At 38.8% G+C, this 9,362-nt stretch overlaps 1 pseudogene; it reads right to left on the reverse strand.

The window, feature by feature from the left end:
• Nucleotides 1-419: 419 nt before the first annotated feature.
• Nucleotides 420-2,812, reverse strand: LOC114619379 (annotated as a pseudogene).
• Nucleotides 2,813-9,362: the final 6,550 nt, after the last annotated feature.

Consider the following 9,362-nt stretch of genomic DNA (forward strand, 5'->3'; position numbering starts at 1 on the left):
CAAAGAAGGACATCTAAGAGTTACGGAGAAATTCAGGATGTCTCCTGAATTCTCTTGTTTCTAGATGAGCTCTGAAATAGCCTTTTCATTCTTTTTTGTTGACACAGCTCAGAGAGAGGACACCTGTATTTTTAAAACCCTTTCTCTCTCTCTCATATTCAAGATGTAACTTTTTATCTCGTTCATTGGAGATGTAGCAGGCAGCTATTGTAACACTTCAGTACCCTGCTTTCTAGTTTTCCAATTCTTTTTAACCCTGCTCTTTCCACCTGAAGCAGCTTTTAGGCTGCGGGCAATGTCTGTTTAGAATTCTCCTGAACTATGTTTCGCTGTCACCTCCTAGGCAAAATCGGCACTGGGTCAATACCTCATTCACCTAGACTGCATCCCCCGAAACACTCTTCTTGCAAACACAGCCTCTAAATAACCATCACTAGCGCCAGCACTTGATCTCGCGGCGGTGGCCGTTCATCTGGATGGTATCTTTCCTCCTCATAGCGGGCTGCCTGTTCATCTAAATCTTCCTCAGAAAGACTTAGTTCCTCTGACTCAGAGCTATCAAACCGTAAAACCCCTGTCTCCTTTACCAGATAAAGAGGTTTCTTTTCCAGGGCTTTTTCTCCTTTTCTACTTCTCTCACCCAGGGCATCCTTTCCCTTAACTCTCACCCCCGCGGATCGAGGGTCCTTGGGGGGGCCTATTTTCTTCGACATGTCTTTTTTTCCTTTTTCTTTCTGAGTTTCTAAGCGCTTCTTTCCCTCTGTTTCTGACATGTTGGCCTGTAATCCGTCTAGCACTGCCTGGCCCGCCACTACAGTCGAGCGGCTTTTCTCATTCTGCAAAACCAGAAGGAAGAGTACGAGCACTGCCTGGGGAGGGAGACGAAATAATTCAAGTCCAAACATGTCTCTCAGAGCTTTACCTTGTCCTACGGTTCTGGATCTGCTCCGCGAGTGGAGGGTCTTCTCAAACAGCGCCAGCGATGGTGAATTCTCCCAGGTTCTCAGCACTAGCTGTGACACACGTGTAATCGTCTCGCCAGCAAGAACGTACGTGGACACACATCAGGATCCTTCTGCAGCAAAACGTTTATTCCAAAACAAAATGATGGAAGACCCCAGGCCCGGAAAAAGCACTGTTTATATACCTTAGAGCGGTGTGCTCACCTCTGATTGGCTGCTTACTCATTGCGCTCCAAAACGCCGTGGGATGGGCTTTAACTTTGGCGGGCTTTTACCATGGCACATGCGCAATTTACTTGTTTACTAGGAAGAATCCTGGACGCCAGCACCATCTTGGAATGGCGAATTTTGCCAGCACAAACGTGGCTTCCTACAATAGAAAATATTGTCAGGCATTATAGTGCAGTATAAAGGATGCCATGAAATATAATGTATTATATGTAATGGGATATATGTAATGGGGTATTTGAGATGTGATGCATTTTATTTAAATAAAAATACATCTTTATATGTTAAAAAAACTCATCAGTTTTCTATTATAAAAATTCATAAAAAGAATCATATGAATTAAGAGGCTACATTTGCAAGTTGAAAGACCGAAAGACTATTAAAACTAAATAAATTCTTTTTAAACTAAGTGTAACCTAAATTAAGTAAACTCTCTGTCATTCAGTGCTATATAATGTGGCTATAAAAATCAGCAAGCAACCACACAATCCTTTCCTTTGCTTTTCTATTTCTATGAGTCAGAGCTTTTTTATGTACTCAGACTGGTCTGATACCAATCAGGACTTTGTACAGCTCCATTGTGGCCTGCACGGCTTCCACCGAGGAATGTCCACTTTTTCCAGCCTGGATGTCCCGATTCAGCAGCTTCTTGGTGAGATGCTTCAGTAACAAAGTGATATTTTCTGGGCAGTCAGCCTTCCAGTTGAGAAGTGGTATCTGGGAAGTGTCTCGGGTGAGAAACTTGGGATGAAAGTACTGTAGGGCTTTGTAGTCATTGTGAATGGCATGCCCTACTACTACCTTCCCTGAGAGTATCTTAAGATCTGACTCTGAGCAGTCTCAAAGGGTGTAGCATTAACCATGTGGCACTTCCGGATGCCACTCCATCTGGTGCAGTAGTCGATGATATAACTGGGGGTTGGGGGAGGATGTACTCATCATAAAGGATGTCTCCATTGTAATTCACAATGCTGCATCTAGCCAAGGAACTAACACGCCCCTTGGGTCCTGAGCCCACCGTTTCACAGTCTATTGCCACCATATTCCCTGGCAAATTTTGGGAGACTTTAGGGCACTCATCCTCAGAACGAGCTTGGGTGGAGTTCTGTACAGCATTTTTCTTCAAGGGCTTCTTCTTGGAGCTTTTATCCTTTGACTGAGCTTGGGTGGAATTCTCTGTAGCAATTTTCTTTTTCAAGGGCTTTTTCTTGGAGCCCTTCTTCTGGGTGCGAGATGGGTGGCTCTTAATCTTTGGAAGGGCACTCTGAAACTCCCCTAGCAAATTTATTTTACCAACAACAGACTCAGTCTTCTTTGAGGGAGCAGGGGTCAGCCAAGACAATGATGCTTTCTTGTTTTTGGAATGCTCTGAGTCCCTCTTGGAGACAGCTGCCTCTTTCTTCTTCTTTGGGCATGGAAGGATCTTCAAAATGCCATCTACTCTTGAAGTTTCCCCTTTCTTTGGAGGTTCTGAGTTCAACTTAGACACCTTACTAGTGGGTTGGTTCTTTTTATTCAGAAATTCCTTCTGTTCCAAGAACCGTCACTTCTTGACACAACGTTGATGCTTGGCATCCAAATGCCTTTTTTGAAGGTTCCCCAAAGTCCAAACACAGGAGTATGGTTACATGAGGTCAGTGGATGGTGGGAGAAAGCTGGGAAGAATAGCTCACTGACAACAAAAGGATGAGAGTCTCATTCTTTGTGGTATCCCATAGTTCAACATGTGGAGGGCTGCAATTGGCCTTGGTACAGAAGTAATCCTGATACCTGCATCATAGGCCTTTAGGTTGGTCTTAAAAGGATTGTTTCCCTCTTCAGATCTTGTGTCATTTTAAAAACTAAAGATGCTGGGGATGGAGAGATGACTTAGTAGCTATAACTTGTTGCTCTTGCAGAGATGTGAAGTTCAGTTCCCAGCACCCATGTGGTACTAGTTCACACCATCTGTACCTCCAGTTTCAGAAAAATTAGATGCCTTCTGATCTCTCCAAGTTGAGTCCCACTAAGATCGCAAGCATCTGGAGCCGGATGCAGGTGCGGCACAAGCAGACATATACAACATGGGCGGCACAAGGAAGGCGGCTGGTACACACGTGCACCAGCAGCGCCCCCACCTCAGGCAGCAGTGAGGCCAGCGACTCAGAGTGTGTGAGGCAGCAATGGCAGCATGGGTATGGGCGGGGGCGGGGGCAGGGGCGGGATGTGCTCCCCGGCCCCTATGCCCGTGGAGGTACTGATGCAATCTATTTTTGTTACTCATTCTATTCACTAATTTGAGAACTTTTCAGATTAAGCATCTTATACATTTATCTTGAATTTGTCTTTTGAAGTGCCAGAAGTTTCTATTATCTTGCATATGTATGAATAAGTTCTTGTATTTAGTTTTACACACCTATAGCTGGATTTGAACATTTTTGAAGAATGACAGGAGTAATAATAGTTTCAAGATTAAGATAAAAACTTATATTTTTGGTTGTGAGCCTAGCCTACATATTTGGAAGTTATCTTCAGTTCTCTATGATGTTATGCTACCAAGAGATAAAGTTGGGGCAGGATCTGGATTTCAAACAGGTATTAGTACACATGTTAAGGCTCTTTTAAATGTCAAGTTAAAATTACTTTTGTTTCTTCTACAGTATTTAATGTAAGTTGCATAGATTGTACATCTTTTAATTGTGTTAGTGTATTGAAATACAGCATGTTATGGAGGTCTATCAACCAGTTTTTGTTTTATTGCCCTGAGTATCACAGAACCTTAGTATTCTAAAAATAGCTTTCAAGTACTGGAAGAAATGAGTCAGGCTTTAAGCAGAAGCAATAGTGTAGTGGGCTTGATTATTGCTGATACAACAGCTTTAATTACATTAATTGCTAGCAGTACTGCTTCTGCAATTGCTTTGACACAAGAAGTTAAGACAGCTACTTTTGTTAATCATTTAGCAAAAAAAATATTACTAATGTGTTGAATATGCAAGAGGATTTAGATAGGCATTTGGAAGAATGGATCTATGCTCTTTATCCTATTCAAATTATTGGAAGGAGGTTCAGAATTTAAGAGTAAGGAGGCATCTTGAGTATCATGCCAAATACCATTGTATTCATGTTAGTTCTAAAATTTACAGTGGTAGTCATTATAGTTAGGAAAATGTTTAAAGACACTTGCAGTGTATTTGGCATAATTCTAACATGTCTCTGGATGTTTTAACTTAATATAGTAAGATTATGACATTCAAGAATGCTGCTTTGCTGAGTGATACTGCTGATAAAATTACCCATGGCCTAATGTCAGTATTGCTATTTTGGTAAAGCTTCAAGAATGGCATACACAACTTGATCATGTTATTCCTTTTTGTCCTGGGAATACATTTAATCCTCCACATCATATTAAAACTTATCTTTAGCAGCATCAACATGTTGGCAGCCAAAATACACAGGCTTAAACCTGAAAATGGACCCCCAGACAGAGTTATTAAATTAACAGGCTGGCAATCCAAGGACAAGTAAGATTCTGCACAGAGCCTGACCAACCTAAGACAGAAATGCATTGCTTTTGATAATGCATATTCCATGATGGGTAAGGAAGGTGTTCCCGTCAGAACAACCTAAGACAGGCTCAGTCTTGTTAATGAAATAAAAAATGGGTAGAGGTGGAATGCTTTTTGGGCTGCCTGGCAAGAATCAGACCTTGGCCAAGGACAAGGAAATGGGCTGCTTGGCAGGAATATGACTTTGTCCAAGGACAAGGAAGTAGGCTTCAGGCAGGAGTCTGACATTAAGCTATAACAAAGAAGTAATTTCAGGTAGGAATCTAAGTCTTAGGCTAGAACAAAGAAATAATTTCAGGCATGACTCTAAATATGAGGCTAGAACAAAAAGTAATTTCAGACAGAAATCTAAATTTTAGGCTAGAACAAGGAAGTAGGCTTCAGAATTTTGTTTGATGCCTTGCTTGTTTTTTGACTATTTGTATTTATTGTCCTACTTGTTCCTTTACTATTTGTATCTATTGTATTGCTAGTCCCTCAACCTAGAAATGGCCTTAATATTTGTATGTAATTAAAACGGTATAAAAGCAAAAGGAGGAGGGGGGATGTGATATGGTGCTCTGGGGAGGGGAAATGGAGAGAGGGAATGACATCTGAAATGTAAATAAATAAAATACCTAATAAAAAAGAAAATAAAGATAATAAACTTAATAAAATAAATCTTTTAATATTTTTATTTACACAGTATCTTTTCTTTTTAAAAATTGTATTGACTACTTTGTTTATTTACATTTCAAATGTTATGCCCCTTCCTGGCTTCCTCTCTGAGAACCCCCATCTCATCCCTTCTCCCCTGTTTCCACAAATGTGCTCCCCCCACACATGTCCACTCCCACCCCACTGCCCATTCCCCTACCCTGGGGCATCAAGCCTTCACAAGACTAAGGGCTTTCCTCCCTTGATATATTTTCTATAGCAATTACAATTTAACATTATTATGTTACCTGTGATATATTTCAGTTTGCCCTTTTTCTGTATTGCTGCTGAGTTCATTGGACATCTGCTTTGAACATAGTACATGATAGATTATTGCATATGAAGCACAAAAGCAAAGTATAAAGAACAGAAAGGAAAGAAACCTAAAATGATCAAAAAGGTATTGTCAAGTAAGAACTAGGATCTGTCAGAGAGAGGTGGCAGAAAAAAGAGTACTGAAAGAGTCACTCACTAATTCTTAGTAATTGTCATGAGAAACATGCATGCCACTATTAATCAATTCAAGAAATCCAAGGGTGATAAGCCAATAATACACTGAAATGTATTAGTATAAAACTATCAAATACTAAGGACAAAGTAAGTGGAGAAAAGAGAATCAACTAATGATATATATTGGATCCCAAGTAAAGTTAGAAGCAAAAGTCTGATCCAAAATTGTGAATAGAAGACATTGTGCTGATATAATTGAAGTGTCTTGCATAAGTAAAATTTTATCAAGCATCCTATGACAGTAAATTTTGTCAGTGTTACAGAATTCACAGTCTCATAGACCCCAAGTGTCTGGGCACATCTGTGAGAGATTACCAAGATTAAATTAGACTTGAAGCCTACCAGTGTGGAGTCATATAGACTTGACTAGAAAGCAACATTCTATGAGTTGGAATCTTGGATTGAATTAAAGAAAATCAAGGTGAGCAATAATATTCCTTGCTATGCTTGGGATGGTAAGATTTAAGAATATACTAATAAAGCCAATACATGATCAAGAAGACATAAGAGAGAAATAAAAAAAACATAGAGTCTAAAAAATAAAAGGCATATAACAAAATACACTGAAATCTATTGGTAGTAGCAGCACCAGAATTATAGAGTAGATTTATGACTATACCTGTTTACATTAGAGAAAGAAAAAGGACTGGAGATGTAGTTTAGTGGTGGCTTTTACCCTCCTCTGTGTGGTCCAAATATTTCTGGCTATAAACAACATATTATTTCCTTTTGGAATAGAGATGTTTATTAGGTACTTTTGTATATGTGAATTCTATATTTTTTAAATGTGCTGAGGTTGTACGACACAATAGAGTTTGCATAGAGTCTCAGAAGAGGCTTTGTACTTTTAAATATTGTTATTCTCATTAAAAAGCAGTACGGATTTTCTCAAGTGAATACATTTTTCATTGTGAAGTGTTGATCATGTGAGGATGAGAGGTAGAAGATAATAGCTCACAAGTGATATGTTCTGTTATATAGACAGGGGATAATGTTGTGATGGCCAGTATTGATTATCAACTTGATAGGGTCTAATATTCCATAGAAGACAGGTCTCTTAGCAATCCTGTCCAAATACATCAGAAGCAAATTTCATCTCTATAAAGGATGAAAATGTACTCATAGTCTGGCTTTGTTGGTAGAATTTCTCGATTCACAATTAGTCTTATGACCTCATGATTCATTTTATGGTTGGTCCATTTGCTACTAACATGCTATGGAGAGGAGGAAACAGGCAAGACAGACTTTTCTTTTCCTTTTTCCCTCTGTTAGTTGAGAGGCATCCTTGGAACTTAAAGTGTTGTTTGAGTGTCTATCTTTGAGCTTTTATTTAATTTATATGCTTTTGGGAAATAGTTACGAGTTGGTAGAACCTAAGGAGAGAGAATACAAGGATTGCAGACGAGAACTGAGCTAGAAAATACTCTCCCAGAGCTGACTTCTATGTTCCTGTGATACTGCAAGAATATGCCAATCCAGGATCCTCATTGCTGATAGTTTGGTTTTGTGATCTCCTGTGATCAGAGGGAATAAGAAAGGGTCTGAGTTACACGCCGTGGAGAAGTTAGAGGTTTACTCAGTTCATACTTAGAAATTGGAGAGTTGGGTGGAGTGTCGCTGTAGCTCTAGAAAGAAGAATGTAAGTGGAGTGAAAACTATGTGGAAAGTGTCACATATCCCAATGTGACCTGCTGAAACTAGGATGTTTTGCTGAATTAATAGTTTGACATAGGAGGGATTGCTTTGGTGAGGTGTGTGAGAGAAGAGTGATTAACTTTACATTTCTTATATTACTAGCTTTTTATGTATAGAATGTAGGGTGTTTTATTTTTTATTTTTTGAGAACCACTAGAGGTGACAAAGAAATGTTCACTCTTTTTTCACTTATGAGTCTAAGAAGCTGTGGATGGGTCAGGGTGAGAAAGCATTGAGAAGAGACAGGAGGACATGCTGCAATTGATTTTGAAATTCGAATGGATTTACAAGTGTGTTAGATATCTGGGTCTGGTATTTACATTTCACACTGAAAGATGGATGGAAAAAATGTGTATAGTCACATGTCTATTATTTTTACAAAATAAGAGTGCTTTGAACATTCTTTCTGTTTTGTTACAGTGTTATTATCTATGCTAGAAAATGTGAACTGCCTTTGTAATGTTAAATTTTTAAAATCAGAGTTGGCAAAGATGTAATCAAAAGAATATAAAGGCAATGCAAAGAGTTGAAAATATGTGTAAATCATATAACTGACAAGACATAAATAAACAGAATATATAAAGTATTCACCAAAGTCAGCAGCAAGGAAGATTTTCAAAAGCCTAACAAGTGATGTGACTAGACATTTTTTCAAACCAGTTATAAATACAGCCAATAAACATGTGTCATAATGCTCGGCAACACTAACCACAAGGAACTGAATCAAAATTACGTAAAGGACATCTGCCTCTGGGTATGTTAAAGGCATTATACTCAAGAAATCACTGCAGCCAGGATTCTATGCGTAATACATATTGACTAGGTCTGTCATCATTTCATCATGAGTGAGAGAAGTGCCCATAAAGTCCCACCCTTCCTAGAGGAAATACTGTCAATTTACAACAATACTGTTGGATAGGGAACGTCATTTTCTTTAGTATTATAGATATTATTTGGTTTGCCTTTTTCATGCTTTGGCATGAAACTATAATTAAATCCACTGGATCATTCACAATAATAGACATGAAAGCAGTAATGGTACTTATTGAAAATAGGTTCAGTCATGAAAGATGGGATGAAAATAGACAATGAAAATAATTAATAACCACTATATAAATATCTAATATTATAATTTTAAAAAGTATCTGCCTTAACTAACATATGGATCCCAAATTGGGCTGATCACTGGTCTGCCTTTCCTTCAGTCTTGTCTCCAGTTTTGTCTCTGCAGTTCTTTTATACAGAAACTATTCTGGGTCAGAAAGTTTGACTATGGGTAAGTAACTCTGTCTCTCCACTTAAGGCCTTGTTTATGTACTGGAGGTAGATGCTTCAAGTTCCTTCTCTCCATTGTTGGACATTTTGGCTAAGGTTACCCCACTGCGTTCTGAATGTTTCTCACCTCCCGGGTCTCTGGTACTTTCTAAAGTGTCCTCTCACCTCCCACCCCTGAGGCTTCATATTTCCATTCATTCTCCTCACACTCAGTGATTCTGGAAAAATAATCAGTTCTGAATGAGATTTTCCATGAAGGTCAGCCATCTGGTTTCATTTTTCTACACCAGCTTCTTCATTACTTTGCTTTCAAACTATAAGCACAGAAGTATACACACACACACACACACACACCTGACACAGAGACACACATTGATTTCCCAAAAACAAAAGTTGAAATTGGTAAAAAAAAAATTTATGTTCTTGAAAGAACTATATCTTGATATCC

This window comes from Grammomys surdaster, unplaced genomic scaffold, assembly GCF_004785775.1.
Source record: "Grammomys surdaster isolate TR1022 unplaced genomic scaffold, NIH_TR_1.0 150, whole genome shotgun sequence".
Taxonomy (NCBI): Eukaryota; Metazoa; Chordata; class Mammalia; order Rodentia; family Muridae; genus Grammomys; species Grammomys surdaster.